The sequence below is a fragment of the Falco punctatus genome (genome assembly GCF_963210335.1).
Source record: "Falco punctatus genome assembly, chromosome: 5".
In the NCBI taxonomy this organism is placed as follows: Eukaryota; Metazoa; Chordata; class Aves; order Falconiformes; family Falconidae; genus Falco; species Falco punctatus.
The window spans coordinates 10,588,731-10,606,060 of record NC_137584.1 but is presented as its reverse complement, the minus strand read 5'-3'; the positions used below and the strand labels follow the sequence as shown (position 1 = coordinate 10,606,060).

At 38.4% G+C, this 17,330-nt stretch overlaps 1 long non-coding RNA gene across 1 annotated transcript in view; it reads left to right on the top strand.

The window, feature by feature from the left end:
- LOC308064169 overlaps positions 1 to 16,889 on the top strand; it is a 100,438-nt gene extending 83,549 nt beyond the window's left edge. Inside the window, exon 2 of the long non-coding RNA XR_013928272.1 lies at positions 15,786 to 16,889. This is a non-coding gene — a long non-coding RNA (uncharacterized lncRNA). The remainder of the gene's footprint in view (positions 1 to 15,785) is intronic.
- The last annotated feature ends 441 nt before the right edge of the window (positions 16,890 to 17,330 follow it).

Below are 17,330 nucleotides of genomic sequence, written 5' to 3'. Positions count from 1 at the left end.
TCCTTTGACTGATACAGGAAAGCCTTTGTATTGCAGGCCAAATATATGACCAGCATTCAGAAACCTTTGCTAACATGCTGTGTTCATAATACTGAAATAACAGTTTGAGCACTCCTGCTGAATCAATAAAGATCTAGGAGGCTGATATAAGCTGTAACTAAAGGACTGAAAAATTTTGCCATTGGACTACAGGATATACTTTATCTATAAAGCAGAACAATTAGGTTGAAAGCAAGCCCTCTGTTTTTAGTAATAATATGTAGGAAAAAATATGTACAATGACTCTGAGTTGTATTTTATTTCCCTCCCCACTTATAATTCCTGACAACTTATTTAGTATTAATGTCATTTCATGTCAAGGGTCATTGCCATGTGACTGTATGCAGGCCCACGCTATCTTACCAGATGTAAACCACATCTCCACATGTAGCCACAATATAAGAACAGAGCACACTTTTGGAAAATTCACCCAACTTCTGAGTGTTTATCAGCCTTCATTAAGCTGTGTATTCATTATCAGAATGGAGTGGCCCAGTAAAAACTGTTAACCTCTGAGAAGCATTTGCCTGTTTTTCCTCTTACCTTGCTATTACATAGCAGAAGACATCCATAACATCTCTCCTCTGTCTTTTCTTCCTAAGGCTGTACAAACCCATTTCTTTCCATCATTTTTATACAGCTTGTGCTTTTGTTCCTGACCATCCTGGTGGCTCTCATTTGACTTGTTCGTGTGTTAATGTTTTTCTTGCACCCTGGGAGACCAGAACTGGACAGTGTATGCTGCCTGTGGTTGCACAAGTACTGAACGCAAACAGAACTTTTGATGCATTTAGTGGCATATGGAGCTTACCTTTGTCTATACAGGTAAGTACATCAGCCTAGAGTTGAACAGGTCCTGCACTTCATGCTTTTAATTGCCTGAAGACAAAATACTTAATCAACATTCAGCCTAGGTAAATAGCTGCATCAGCCCCTAGATGGTTTGGAAAATATGCATAACTGTAATAATTATTTTGCCCTTTCCCTTTTCTAGCACAAAAAGAAGCTAAGTCTCTGTGTAGTGAAAGGCCTTTTCTGAAGTCAGTATCACACAGTGATGGTGACTAAGTGTTCCCCACTTTGCTGTGGCCTGGACCTAACCACTACCTAAGGGAGACAAAAAAAATCTGCAAACCCAGTTTAATTTTATTTTCTAAATTCAGAGTAACTGTTTTGTTTAGTAGTGATGGTTGCGTTTTTATAGAAACAATTTTATGGCTTCCTCTCATAGAATAAACTTTATATTTTATTTCATACTTGCTTAGCACTATTGACTGCCATCTTCCAGTTAGTACTAGCTCTCATTTCTCTTAGTGATGTTGAATTTGTCATCATATGCCTTTTGATTGAGCCTTTGTGTGGCCATCTTTGCAAAGCCATCAGAGAAGCTATTTGCTGAGGAATTATTTCTGGGATAATAGCTACTTTCAAATGAAATCATACAGGCTGTATCTTACAAATTATCAGTTCCAGGACAATATTATAGAATTCCTATTTCTCATTAGGACTCATGTTTTATTACTTGGTAATAATTAATCTGTATTAGATGTGAAGGAACGATTTTCAAATGATTAATAAATGACACAACTATAAAATACACTTGACTGTGATAATCATGGGCATGTAGAAGGCACTCATATTGAAATTCTATCTAGTAAGATGACTGAAGCCACACTTCAGGCATTTGTATATGCATGGAAGCTTATTGAAAATGAGAAATTAATGTATTGATCTTAGTAACTTCATTACAACCTGGGAATTGACAGAATCCCACTGTTATCTTCTCTAGATGGTAAACATGTAGTAGAAGGGAGGAGGTTCTCACTGGTTTCTTAAGCTAGCATTGTGTCAAACTTTTATTTTCAAGTCCTTATGCTCAGAATAGCTTACAAATTGTGAACTCTAAATGAAAAAGGATCAACCTGGAGGGTTTTCTGCCTTTTATGTTTAAACTGCTCTGTGCCAGGGTCCACAGTACAAGCAGTGATGTTATCTGCTTGATACTAATGCATTCTGAACTTAAATGGACCTGCCCGGAAATAATAGGAGCTCAACACCACATTTAATATGACATTATTTAAGGGCACTCTCTTGAATCTGTTTATCTTTGTCCAGAAAAACATAGAGGCACATACCACTCTCTTCTCACAAACGATCAGACAGCTTCTACTTTGTTTAGATCAGTGACTTGCTATTGAAGTTCTGTTAAATTTGTTCATCAGTGAAGCTATTATTCAGTATAAGTGGTACAGACATTTAACAGATAATTTATACATTTGTATTGAAAGCCAAGTATTTAACATACTATTTAGGATTAAAAAACAATTTTCCAGTTGATTTTTATGCATTAGAAGAAGTACTTTCACTGCAAGAAAAAAACTGTCAGAAAAAGAAATTCACTTTGTGTTGTGTTCCACTTGTGTTTGTTGAGGAAATGTATATTTGAATGAGAAATCTTTCCTCCTAGATACAACTTACACGACTTCTCTTTTTGCTGTTGCTTTAAATTCTTGTGCTTATGATATTACATTCTAATACTATGACAGACTGTAATTTCTCAGATAAACTTGACTAGTAGCATAGCAGAATTAATTAGAAAAAGAGCTTACTGAAAAATAAGCAAACACAAGAATCTTATTTTAAAATTGACAGTTAAAACAAGAACCCTAAAAATCATAAGTGTGATTCTATAACTTGCAGGTCAGGGGAGAACTGAATTTCAGTGTCTATTATTTCATTATACAGTTAATTTCTGTGCCTTAAAATCTCTTATTGAAGCACTTTGTGTGAAATTCATACTTAAGCTCAGTTGTAGTGAAGGTTAAAATTATGAAAATTGCTGCTTAGTAGGGTGGCTGAAACCACAATTTTGCCATCTTGAGCTCACCATGGGAGGGTATTTTCCATCTGCATGTGTTGAATGTAGCTCTACTCACCCCAGACACATAAGAAAAAGGAACAATGAAGGATAAAAAAAGGGTCAGAGGTACAGGATTGCCGCTATATGAGAATATACTAAACATTATGATCTCGCAGCTCGTAAAAATAATACCTGGGAATACTTCCTCTTTATTTCACATAAGCAGGAAGGGATATCCAGCAAAACCATCAGGCATCATGTTCAAAACAAATAAAAAGATGAGCTGCTGATCAAACACAATTAAACTTTGATATTTACTGCATTGGGATACTGTATAGGCCAAAAGACTATACAGGTTTTAAAAAAAGTTGGATGAATTTATGAAGTAGCTGTTAAACATGATAGTCTGTCTACAACTTCTGACTGAAGAAGTCCTTCAACATACTCTTTTCAGGAAGCTGAGGAGTCCACTAGGTAGGGAAAAGATGAATCTTTAGTCACTTGTTTCTTGTATTCTTTCCCTAAGCATGTTCACTGGCTTACAGGCAGAAAGAGTGTGTTAGGCTAAGCAACGTTTTTACTTAGTGCTGTGTTCAGATGTGTGGTTTTTACCTAACCGAGATCTTGGCTGGCATGATTTTTTTTAAAGCATATATCTATCCGTACAGCTGCTTCTTTCAAAGGCTTCACTGCTGTAAACACAAAGGAAGGCTGAAATGAAATATTGGTAGAAAGACAAAATATCTACAAATAGTTATACTGTAGAATATTAATATTGTTTTCTTATACTCTGCAGAAGTGTATCTACAATTGCATTTAGCTGAGAAATTTCATGTGGAAACAGAAGTTACTGGCAGAATATTTTTAACATATTCCTGTTTTCTTCTTCTTTTTCTAATCTGCCCACGAACAGTAGTTCAGTATTATCCTTTAATTATAATTTAGTCTAGTTTTCCTGTGCCTTTGAGGAGATGCTGAAAACCTGCAATAGTGAAGACAAAAAGAAATTAGAAAAATAGGAAACTGGATGGTTATATAAAAGGTGCCTGTGAAAAACATTACAGAAAAACGTTTTTCTACTGAGAGAAACCCAGAGAAAGCTAATTGTACCAGAAAGTACAATTGCCAGAAAGTTTTCGTTGCTTAGCTTCCACTCTTAATTATTTTGCACAGCAATAGACAGACATATGGAGAGTCTTCTGTAATGCTTCTGGAGGATGTTTCTGACTATCCGACATTTCTTTCTTAGGTCCTGTTCTCCTGTTCTGGGCTAGGTTAGGAGGCATGAAGCTGTGTCAAAAGTCAGCTACTTTATGTGTATTCTTTGCATTTACATAATAATATATGCCCATAATACACATTTATGTGTATTATTTATGTTTCTTTTTCTTTCTCAAAGAAACTTTCATTGTCTGCTAAAAAATCTTTAGTAAAGCAACTGAAACCCTTCCTGATTGAAGTAATGCTTTTTCTTGTAACGTACCATGATGGGCCATTCCAGAGGCATCTGCTATGAAATATTCCATATATTTCACCAGGTTTCTCACCTACCTATTAAGGACCTTAAATCTTTCCTTTTACTGGGATGGAAGCTGAGCTGGAGCACAAATCTTCTTGCTTTATATTGGCATAATAAGAGATGCTGCTTTGAGGAGAAATTGCATCTTTAAAAAAATGTCGACATTTCTCTTGACAGAAAGGTCGGCAGGAACAGTGTCATAGATATTTGCAGAAACCTGGATACTTTCATAAAATCCAATTTGACACAGGATTATAAAATAATAAAGATGAGACCCTGTGAATTGAAGATGTGTCTGCACCTGGAGCTGCCACAAAAAAATGTACATTTTTCTTTGAAGTATGCTTTTTGCCTCATTTTCCTAGTATTTGGTTGTTCCTCAGCTAATGATCCCCTCTGGAATTAAAAGAAGTGCTGATACTTTGTTGACAAAGTACGGAGGAGATGTACCTATGCATAAAATCCCTTCTGCCTGCTGATGTTACTGTTAAATATTGCAGTGCCTAAGAGAGAAGTTTCAAGTTCAGAAGCATCAACAAGTGACTAGATTCCCTATGTAAGCAATAAAGAAATTTGGGTTGGTGTAGGGCAGTCTCAAAAAACCACACAGTGAGCTAGGTGAATGCAAATACCGCTCAAATACATGGTTTTGAATTCCTTCTGTCCGAACCTCGTGGCTCCTCTTCTTTAAAACCAAAGAATTGAGTGGGAACATTGACAGCCAGTGCCACCACTGTGCTGCTTGAATGAAAATTATGACTATGCTTTATGTCAGTGCTCTCTAAGAGCACAGGTGTGTTGCCTACCTTTTTACAGAACCGACTAGTGTTCCAACTTCTCCAGAGAACTGAAAGTGAGACTTTGTACTACCTTTTCTTGCAGAAGGCCTAGAATCTGCATGGGCACTCTGAACAATGGATTTATTACACAGAACATGGCTGGTCCATTTTCAGCAGTGTTCAGATCATATGGGTTTTTTTAAAACTAAATTATCTGCTCCTGATTTGAGTTATGCTGAATGACATCAGTTTTTTTTGATTTGTATTATGAATGTTCATAATATGCTCAATACATTAGACTAGTGATTAGTCGTTCCACATTGTATGGTTATTTAGACAGTAGTGATCATGTCAGCAGGACAGGTGCTCCAGAACTGGTCATAGGGCCTGTGTCCGAACTGTCCAGATTGTCTAGTCCTTTCACCACTCTTGAGGATATCATGAGGTGCCCTGGTTGACACAGTGAAAAGGAAGGCAGAAAACATTACTTGTTCTCTCTCAGCCTCCCTCTGCCATGAGTCATGTCCTGATCTTGAGTCAGGTTTCTACTTAGATGATCCATAGGCACCCGTTCATAATGTACCTCAGATGTTCCATATAGCACAGCAGGAGCATCCTGACCATTGCCATATGTTTCCAGCTCCTGTCTGTCCCTTAAAGTCCATCAGATTCTATGCACGCACTAAATGAACATTCAGTCCTCTTGGCCTCTGGCCTAAGCCTCAGACCATGTGAAGTCTTCTTCTCAGGGAGGACTGAACAGTTTGTCTGCCATTTCTTTTGTTAGTGGTATTCTCTAAGAATAGCTCCTAGGAACGTTTCTTTTTGCTCCACATCTGCTGGTGAATGCTATATGTTAGGCCAGCTTTTGTGCCCCTGGAGAAATATCCTGTTAAATATGATGTTAATAGTCAGCCTTTGTCACAGATGGAGTCATGCACTTCTCTTGTAAGAGAGAAGCAGCATTATGTTCATTGATATAAAACAGCAATTTAACTGATTTAAATTATCAAGAGACCCTCCTAGTGGGTCATGAGGTTCAGAAAGGACCCCTTCGTATTCTGAACTCCTCAGAGGGGAGTTTAGGTGCAGCTGGATCCAGCCTTAGTCCCAGACTTGGTCAATATTTATATTTAAAGATTTAAATGTGCACAATCAATCCTTCATGTCACTCAGCTAAATTTTCAGTTTAGCATGCTATTAATCACTTGCCAAGAATCTATTCTGGCAAGGAAACTCTTAACCTCAAAAAATAACCTTGAAAGGTATCCCTACTCAAAGGGAGATCCTGGCATGCAGCCTGCTACTGTGCAGGAGAGCTCAGTGGGCCCTGGACTGTCTACTATTTATGCTGTAAGATAATTGACTTGTAGTCCTATTTGCATACTGAGTACAGCAGTTTCTTTCAAACTTGGCTTGAGTTGGACCTTGACCAGCACTGTGGTTAGGTGGGTGCATTGCTTGTTTTATCCCTTGGCTATTGCATTTTTATTTGTCTGCCCCAAACCCACTGTGAGTCAGATGCAGCTATCACCACCAGATGCAGCCATTATGACCCCCTGGTGGTTATCTCTTGAGCAGGGATACAGGAAATAAAGATCAGACTTGGGTTGTGGGCAGGGCAGGAGCACACTGTCACAGCCTCATGTTGTCACTATATCTGCGCCTTCTGACCTCATCATGTCCTTCTGGGGAAGGGCAAATACTGTACGGATCCTTGGAAGCACATGCATTCATGTAAGAATTAGTTACTCATGTAGCTGTTGTGCTGCTGTTTATGTAGGTAGCCAAGAGGTTTGTTCTGAGATAGTATATCAGGAAATTCACCACTGGATCATGGGTGAAAAATGACAAAGGAGATCTCTCTATGAATGCTGGGCTCTTTAGATATCTTATCTCGCTCTTGCCTTTTTCTGGCCCCACATCGTATTTGCTCTGTCCTCTGAAAGAGGTAACAGGACCATTTTCCAGGGAAACCACTTCATATCCCAGTCTCTCTTATCCTGGGACCCTTTGTATTCATTGCCAGGTCGTTATGTCACAGTAGGGGAAGGATGACTCCTGTCCATCCTCACTGGCCAGCAAATTCCAGGTGAGTGTTTCCAGTGACAGCAGAACTGGTAGTTGAAAAGTATCAACAGAACTGGGGCTGCAGTACTTCAAGATTTCAGAGCTGTACCTCATAATGGATTATAATCATGTCTAGAATTAATGTTCATTCATGAGGACAATTTAGGAAAAGGAAAGTTCTGCATGATAGTTGCTCAGATATCATTGGTAGAACTTTTAAGTGCAATTTTAAAGGCTGTCAACTAATAAAGGGATATGCCATATATTTTATAAGTTAAAAGTAAAAGAAAAGCAGAAAATAAAGCTATCATGAGTTTCTATAAACTTTTCCCATTTGTGGAAGTTTCTTTTAGATAATAAAATTATTTAAATTCTAGTCTATGACTTTGAGGGCATACAGAGAACTCTTTGCGTCACTATAGAGAATGAATGAAGATGATTTGGGATAAGCATTTGAGGTTTCCCTCCCACTGTTTTAATATCTGTGTAAAAAAAATCATGGAAAAAAATCTGACAGATTGTTACACAAAGTATTCTTCTCTTGTTTCTGGGATCCGTTGTCTATTTCTGCCAATGTATGATTAAGCAGAGGGAAATCGTGTCCAATGAACAAAAGGATTATATTTTTAATATAGCAGTGTTTGAGGTTTAAACATATACTCTACCTATTTGTCTATATGTTTTTCTCACACTACACTTGAAGAGTTTTAGCAATTGTGATATGTACAGCTAAGGAGGAGCACCAGGGAACAACAAAGATTAAAATACAGAGGCAGAGAAGGATTGAAGGATCAGATAGTGGGAGCTGTTGTATATAAGATTTACTTCTGGAATTATTTGAGATGGAGAGGAACACAGAGCCAGCACCTCTTATTATCTAGCAATCTCATTATTCAGATAGAAAATCTCTGAGCAGCCTAAGTTTCAGCAGTGCTTCCACCCACTTTTTATATCATTCATTAATTACTACTCAATCAGAAAGGGTAATATCCTGGCCCTGGTGCACTAAATCTCCTCCTTCAACAAGATTCTAATAAGAAAATATGCCTTTACTGAGTCCCCAAGGCTAAGATTTTCTGCCCCCTTTACCAGAAGCTTCTTGAAATAATAGGTAAGAGACACTAGCTGTTTTAAATCAGGTTTATTATGTGTGTACAATTTCTTTGCCCATGCTGATGCTGACAGTACTCAGGGGTCCAGTCCCTGCTGTCACATGCCCTACAGAGTCACGGAGTTTTAAGTGGACATATAGACCGTCAATTTTTTGCAATTTTTTTCTACAGATGAGGAATAAAATCAATGTATGAGGTTTTGATTTAGAGATAAGCAGTCGTCTGGGATCTGATTCGTTATAATTTGCTGAATTACGTCATTGTGTTTGTACAATGTTAACACAGTACAATGTTAACATTCTTCAATGTTATGCAGAGAATTTCAATGTCTGGTTCCATTAATATTCATCCTGTCAAACCTGGTCACCCACACCCACTGCAGAATAATGACAAACTCCATCCTTAGACCTAAACAGGACAAATAATATGGTTTTGCAAAAAAAAAAAAAAAAAAAAAAAAAAGTAGTAGTATATTGTCTGTATTCCTGAATCAGTCTTACAAGATAATAATGTAGAATCAGTATGTACCTAGGTATGTCCATATCTTGGGAAACCGGTAAGTATGTTGCACAGAAGTACCCTGAAAATAAGTAGTGTGTCTTTGACACTGATCCCAGCAAAGCAGTGGCATCAATTTGTGCTGTGGAGCACAGTAAAAAGAGCAGATTAAAGAACAAAATTAAAGGTTCTTTGCACTGTTTTCTTGTCAATGCCCACTGCAGTTTTTCTGGCTGAAATCTGGGAATGAAATTTTTAATATGCAGATTGTTCATGCTGGGATTATACATCTTTCATTCCATTTGTCTCTGGATACAAAGAGGATGATTTTCATAGGTAAGGTTGAATGGAATCTGGCAGTCTAAGCAGAAGTTAAATTACTTCATCGTTTATTCACCTTAAAATTATAGCACCTGCTTTTTCTGAGTACAAAAACAATTTCCTAGGACGAGACACAAAACATGATTACAATTTAAAATAGATCTTTCAGAAATGTACCACTTTGTGTCAGCTCATTTTCTGTTCTGACAATGTTCAGTAACCACAACCATGCAACAAGGTAGTCTGTAAGTAAATCTCGCTTCACTCCTGTACACCTGCTACACTGAAGTATTTTCTCAACTTTAGGGCCTTTATTCACTGCTATTTCTCATAACTGAATTAAAATCCTTACATAGAGAGTGACAAATACAGTTTTCCTGCAGAAAACATCACAAAGACCTGCTTCTTTGTGAGCCTTTATCCATATTTTCTTTTGCAGGCTGTTTGCAGTGGATGTCCTGGGACCCTGCGTGAAACACAATTGCCAGCTTCACAGTTGCTTCACTCCTTTTCTGACTGTGCAACAATCTTCTGCTCTCTTGACTTCTCCTCTCTTTGTTTTTCTATCTTTTTTCACCTCTCTGTTCTTTCATTTCATTGATCCACACTCTAGTAAAATCCCATACAGAGAAACAGTCCCACCAACACTTATCATCCCCATCCCAGAGAAAGCACCAAAGTGATAGCATGGTAGTTCCCATTTTAAGTTATAACATTTTACTGTGGGTTTTGTAAGTATCAACTACTTAAGGTCCACTTGTTTTGTTTTGTGAAGTGGCTTGGAATCCTATATTACTATGACTCTTACAATCCGTGTAAAAAAAGGGAACAAAAATCTCATGTTACATTCATGAGATACTCGTTTAGACTTGTGCTTGGCTCATGATTAATTATGTAAGGTAAATAACTAATTTATAAATTAAACGTGTATGCAACTTTTTAATGTATATAAGTAATTATTTAAGTTGTTCATATTTTATTATTTCCAATGAAACTATTAAAATGAATGTTATTTTAAGAGTAAATGAGTGTAAAATTGCAGATGTCTTTGAAAGAACAGACTTCATTTAGACAGGAGGTGGTAATTGAAATAATTGAACATCACATTGTAGTTATATTTGTCTCCTGCTTCTTTCTTTTAACAGTCACAAAAGAATATGGAATTAAGTCCTTTAAACTTTGAGATGAGATTAATGTCATCTCAGCGTACCTGAGGCAAAGAAAATAGAAGGAAGAGAGCTTGAACATGGAGCTTCTGTGTTCTTCTTCACAAAACAACCTCTGCCTGAGCAAATATTTCCAACAGGATTTTCTTTTTGGGTATGTCAAAGCCAAGGCTGCATAGTGTCAGGAACTGGCAGGCCTCAGGGCAATCTTTTCCAAAAATTTCGAAACATTTATGTCTCTGTAAGGCCCTTTCCTCGGAATGGAAGGGGCAAGGCTGCCCCGAGAGCCAAACGCCTTCCCTGTGATGGCCCCTCGCAGAGCTGAGGGTCAGGCCTGGGTTGGGGGGGCGCAGGCTGCCCTGGCCTTGGGCCTCCTCGACCCCTGCCCAGTCCCTGGTGCCTGCTCTGCTCTCCAGGACAGCATCTGAGCAGACCAGACGGCTGTCACCATTTGTCTCTGGCAGCAAAACCTGTTCGGTTTTTGCCAAAACTTTGGTCTTGCCTTTTGTCCTTCCTTGATCCCTTCTTGTGCTGTAACTCTCAGCCCCCATTGCTTTGTGAGTGCAGCTGCGCTTTAATGGTCTGGCTAAAGGAACCTTCTAAATAAGGGTGGGTTTCTTCCCCTCCGTGCAGCGCAGGCCATTACCGCTCACTGGCACGTGATTTTCTGTTTTCTGCAGAAATGTTTCTGCAGCTAGAAACACTGCAGCAGCACCCTGTGCTGGCTGGAAATAAAGGATACAGTGGTTCAGGGCCCTGCTGAGGGTGTGTAGCATGGGGCTGACCTCATGAAGAAGGCATAAGCAGTTTAAGGGCACTAACGATTGTGCGATCATTGTAGGCCCCTATCTGAAAGCGTACGGCTGAGACTGAACACGTAGGGGTGTGGAGAGGAGGGGGAGTGGAGGTTAGCTCTGGGTCAGGCAACAGGGTAGGAAAAGACTGATTTTGGAATGAGGTGGGGCCTATGGAGGTTACAGCAAAATGGAATTAAAAGGGGAGCCATGGAATCTCCCCTTGGGATAGAGAAGAGATCCTGCGGACTAATTTAACAAGAATTATTAAAACTTCTGTGCTTATTGCCTAAGTTCAGGTAGACGCCTCCAGCTGGACAGTACTACAATCCATTCATCTTTTTCTCGTATTGGGTGAGGTTTCCCCAATTTTCTGACTATCTCAGGGTATCCTGACAGAATTTCACTTAAACAAAGTTTGTGTAATACAGATTTATACCGCATCATGTTGTATCACAGTTTTCTTGTCTAGTTCATACAGCACAGAGCTCATGTAGTAGATTTAAGATACTGACAAGTTCTCCTCCCCTGGGAAGGTTGAGTTGCTTTAAAGTTATTAAGGTTTCAATATGAAACAAGAAATGGTGCCTTACAAAGAAAATAATCCTATCGATTTTGTGTAGCTTTTTGGCTGAAAGGTTGTTCCAAAGACAAGAGAAAACACTTCTGAGTAAAATGTGGAAACTGAGAAGAGAAAGGATATTTCTGCTGATTGTTACAGTTCTTGCTTTTAGCCGCTTGTCTAGTAACTCTTGTTAAGAGGGAAAAAACAGAAGAGAAATTGGAGAGTTTAATGGATAATTATCAAAAAGCCTCAACGTAGTCCTTCCCGACTCTACTTGCCTGCCATTTTTATGTGGAAATATGTTGGTTTTAGTAACATGTAACAATTTGAATTATAAACAGTAAAAAAATCCCAACCCTTTTTATTATAATCCTAGAAAGCACAGACCCTCTGTGAGATCCTAGTGGTGTTGTATTGGGGTCTTCCAATGCCATTGTACTTGAACCTATTCCACCTCTCTTCTCAATGGTCCCATCCTGTGGAATGTGCATAACTCCGCACTCCTCTCTGTGTTCTTTGGAATATAAATACATTACATTGAGCTGGAAAGACAAAAAGTGACTAGTTTGCCAGTAAAGTGGTAAAACACTTGTTTAGTTTGTAATAGCTAACCAGCATTACCTGTTAATATAGCTAGAATGGATGTTAAAGCACTTGAAGTATACGTCAGCTTCAACAACAACTGTGAAATACAAGTCTTGTTTAGATAAAATTCTCTATTCCCTTCAACTAGTGAGTACTTCTAGAAGAAAAACCTAACTGACTTGATTTAGGTAGTTTTGAGGATGATAATGACACTTAACCTTATTGCTGGAAGACAGCTGCAATAGCCCCATTACAAAGCTGAAAAAATTTGTGTCATTCACATGTTTTGTTGAGTAATATTTCTAGGATTTCACTAATCATGACCTCAAAAGACATTTCAAGAGAGATATTTCTGGTCTACTAAGCCAGTATATTATTGAATGAAGACAGAAGTATGCCAAAGAAAAGGAAATATTAGAAAAAGGATAGGAAAAACAGGCAGGAGTTGTTAAGCGCAGGATCCCCAAGTCTGCACACCATTCAGAATTTAGTCACAAGCTGTGGCTTCATTCTCAGTCTGAGCTGATCTACTGTCAATGCCTCTGAAGGACTAGGTCTATAAAAGCACAAACTGGGCTGAGGAGTTTCAGGATTTAATACGGGTATGGTAACTATTGATGACAAAGCTTACAGTAAAGTCCAGTCATCTACTGTGTTTCCACAAAGGAGTGCCTTATAACCAGTTTCAAGACGGATAAGCAGCCTTAAACCATTATGAACACACAGCAAAAGTATCTGTGAGTGCCCTCCATGCTAAACATCTCCTATTGTTTGTAGGATCCTTCAGACCAGGGTCATGCTGACCTAGAATCATAACAGGTGCTTTTGAGACCAACTTGTCAGAGAGCTTTTAAACCATACAGTTTGTACCATTCTGTTTCACTTGGGCTTTGGCTGACTTTCATAAACAGGTTCACTTCAGTGGTGACAGATTTTCTTTTCTAGTTTGGCAGCTTAGAAGACAGGCCTTCACAGCACAACATTTTACCTATACTCAGCATTTCTGAAATCTATGTTATAAGTTTCTGATTTAAAGCACAGATTTGGAGCTTACACTTAAAAATGAGTTGAAAAACTGGGTAATATTTAGGAAAGAACCAGAGAAATTGGTTGGCATCTGGAAAACTGGGTTACGCTCATGAGACTTAAGGAAACATCTATTTGTATCCTAAGGAAAGGCTAAGAATTGATTTGACGCCAGTCTACAGGGAAAAAAGGGAGCAGATATTGGAAGTATGGAACTTTTTAACCTAACAAAGAACATAAATTTTTCCATTTATTATTATTGGAGTACACAATATCAATAAGATGGCATATTATTTTTATCATGAATGGTGAAGTAATTTTTTTTTTTGCATTTGAATCTTCTGGTCCTGGTACAACAGAAGCATGAAAAATCTTTCAAACCTTTGTGGCAGAGACAGAAATGTGTCAAAGGAATAATATCTGGCCTGATATCTGGTTCAAGCATTGATTTCTTTTTACTGGACTGACCTTAGCTGGCTAAATCAGGAAGGCAGAAAAGCTGGTCACGGAGAAAGAGCCTGAATCTTCTTTCTAAATTTTTTTTGATATTTGCTGAATACTGTTTTTAAAGTTAGATGTTTTGCTACAGGATTATTTTTTTATTTAATTCTATGGAAAAGTAGGAGGGAGGAATATCTTAAATCATATTGTGTGCTTTTCTTTTTAAAGGCCTGCAAGGATATACTTCCATGAGGCTCTGTGTAGAAATAATTGCTTGAAATTTCATGTATGCTTGAAAATTCAATACAGAAATTATACTCATTAAATCAAACAAACAACTCCCCAAACCCTTCCACACACGCACAGGTTTGTTCACCCACACTGGATAAATAAGTGGAGAATCTCCCTTGCTCATCAGAAGAATTAATTTATATGCCTTGTTTGGATAAGTTACTTGTGCTCCAGGCATTATAACTAGAACAATACATATGTTTACATCACAGGTTCCTTTTAAATTTTTAGAGTTCAGTTATAATAGGGACTTCTGGGAATCTAGAAATTGATAGCTTCTGGCTACCCTGCAAGACTTTGTAAATTCTTCATGTTACACAGTCCACCCAGATTCTCTGCATCTAGCCCTGCATGACCCAAACAAAAAGTAAAGTGGGTTTTCTTTTTCTGCAGCATATATGGACAGTTCAGCTAAGGCAGTAATGAATCTACAGGCTACCTACCTTGTCCAGCTAAGGTACAATTCCTTGCAATTATTTAAAATGTTGATGAGCATAATCTCTAATTTACTTGCTTGGATCTCAAGCTGCCTGCTTTCCCTCCTTTTCCTTGTAGGCAAATATAAACCTTTATGTAAACGTTGCTAATTAATCTGTAAAGGTCAGCAATATGGTTATAGGGCCCTGATTTAGATCTCGCTTACTTCATAACACTAATGTTACTAGGGTCAATCTTGGCTTGTACTATAGCTTCAGAGATCTCATTGTCAAAGTGTGCCTATATTAGGGTCCTGGTTTGGGCCAGGAGTGTTCTTTTGAAGTGAGTTTCTCAGCTGGAGAGACTGGACAGGAACTACCTCCTTTCTGGTGAAATTAAGTCAGAAGATGAACTCCATGAACTCCATACCTTGCTTCAACAGCTAACTGACTGCCAGTGGGACCAGTGTAGGGCTAGTTCATAGTAAAACACCCAAAATGTGTATCTGTTGCTAAGAGCAGGTTCTCAGCACTAATTGTTTTACCTATAAATCTGCTTCTGGTGGCACCTCTGCCTCTTGCTAGTGTAAATGTAGCCTCAACAGTCCTCAGACTTTTTTATTTTTATTTTCTGTGATATCTTTGTATGACTTGTAGTAACTGAAACTACTAGAGGCGAAAGACACAGTTTGATAAACCTAGCTGCAGTTAGCACAAACACTTACTGCCTCTTTTTATATGTTGCTGATGCAAAAGGGATAGTTTTAGGCTACTGATGATGTGAATGTCCATATTTGTAGTTTTAAGGGTGTGGAGGTACAGGACTTATAAAAAGGGTTATGTTAACTTTGAAAGAAAACGTAGGAAAGCATGAAGCCATCCTTCTGTACAAAGCCAAGAATGACATCTTGCAAACCATTCCTGACCAATATTTGTTGAACACAGAAAGACATAGAGTTTCTAGTTTTATATTCTAAGTTAAACATGACATGCAAAATGTTACAAATTTTTCCTAATAAATAATTCCCACAGAAACACAGGAGTTAAAAGATATATCAGCAGAGTTGTATAAAACTTTTTACAGCATTTCCTTACAATCAGAAGGAACTGGAAACTGGAAAACTATTTAAAAAAGAATGAGAAAAGGATGAGAGATATTCCAATGCTATCTAGAGGGAGGGAGTGCTAAGTTCTTTGCTGGAGAAGATCAGATGGTCACAAGAACATGAATCACCTACAAACCTGCAAGGCCACCACATTTCAGGCAAAGGACTGATAAGCTAATTAACATACGAAGCGAGAGTAAGCGGGTTTAGGTAACGAATATGTATAGGTGTTAATTGAATATTCATTTGTTTTATTGTATAAATGTGAGATGGTTCGTCACTTCGGGCATGCGCGCTTGTGGAGGAGCGATCCCCTGTGCATCTGCGTGCAATAAACGAACCTACTTTATAACTTTCGAGTTAGAGTCTAATTCTGCACGTCACTATGACATGAAGTAGACCACAGTGGTGAGGCACTGGGTGAACATTACCCACCAGGCACAACTCCTCTTGTAGTACTTCATCTGTGGGCTGCACACAGACTGCCTCAGATCCATGCATTTGGGGAAACATGATGTGAAGTCACAGGGCAAGAGGAAGGTCCCATGTTGTGATGAAAGGTATGGAGCTTGCAGTGGAAGAGCATGGGATGTGAGCCTGTTGTCTAACTGTTGTCTGTGACACCTGGTATGTCTGCACTGAGAGTATGATTATGCAGCAAAATGGTGTTGTAGAAGATACATTCCTGGAACAGATGAGGTGAATGACGATGTCTGTACAGACAGTTCTGTTACTGCCTAAGTCTGAGTTCTGGCATTTGAATGGCAATGTTAATAATGTTCTTTTAACATCGTTTTTTTGTATATCATTACTTTGCAATGTTGCAGTCTAGCTGTAGTCTGAGGCAATGTATTTGTTTAGTTTGTGTAGGGCAAGGTCTCAAGGACGAGAGTTTGAGCACTGTTAGCCTGATGATTGGAGACATGTTAGGACTTGTAGGGCATAAGCCATGGGAACAAAGGAACAAGTTAACAACAGCAGACTCTTGAGCCATAGCAGTTGAGATGCCAACCCTACGGACAAAAGAGGGACATACAGCAAGATAAGGGAACAGATAGTGCTGATAAGGAACTTTGTTATTCACGAAAGTCAAGTAGAAAGAAAACCCCTAATCTTAGAATAAAGATTGATGCTAAGATAAGATAGACTAATCAGTACCTATTGTTTAAATTATGTGTCTTAGAAGATAGCCAATCTGTGTAGTTCACGCTTAAGATTTAACCAATCAGTGTCTAACATGTAGAAGGTAGAAATGTATATTAATGTAAAAGAATCACTAATAAATCGACATCTTGCTTGCATCAAGCTACGTCCCGACTCTTCATTCACCACACGTTTGCTTCAGGAAGGTGGGAACCTGCTTGTGATTAATCCGGTGGGGTTTTTTATCTTCATCCAGTAAGGAGTATGATTTGCCCCAACAATTTTTTTTGTCTCTTTACCTCATTCCAATACATTGCTGTCTTTCCAGATATATGTGATGTGAGAAGCAGCTGTGCAGGAACTATTCCCCCATCCTTCCCCCATTCTCTCTCTCTTCCAGAGCAGGCTCTGACAATACAGATAGCCAGAATAGCATATTCGTCTTTGCAAACATAGATCAGAGTCTTACAAGCGACACAGGTAGGAATATCTCAGAAGCTTTTGATCTTCCTTATGTAATTTGCTCTCTTTCTTTAAGGTGACATCCCCTGGGTGTGGAAAGGGAAGAAATAAGAAGATTGGTTTGCACTTAACCTTGA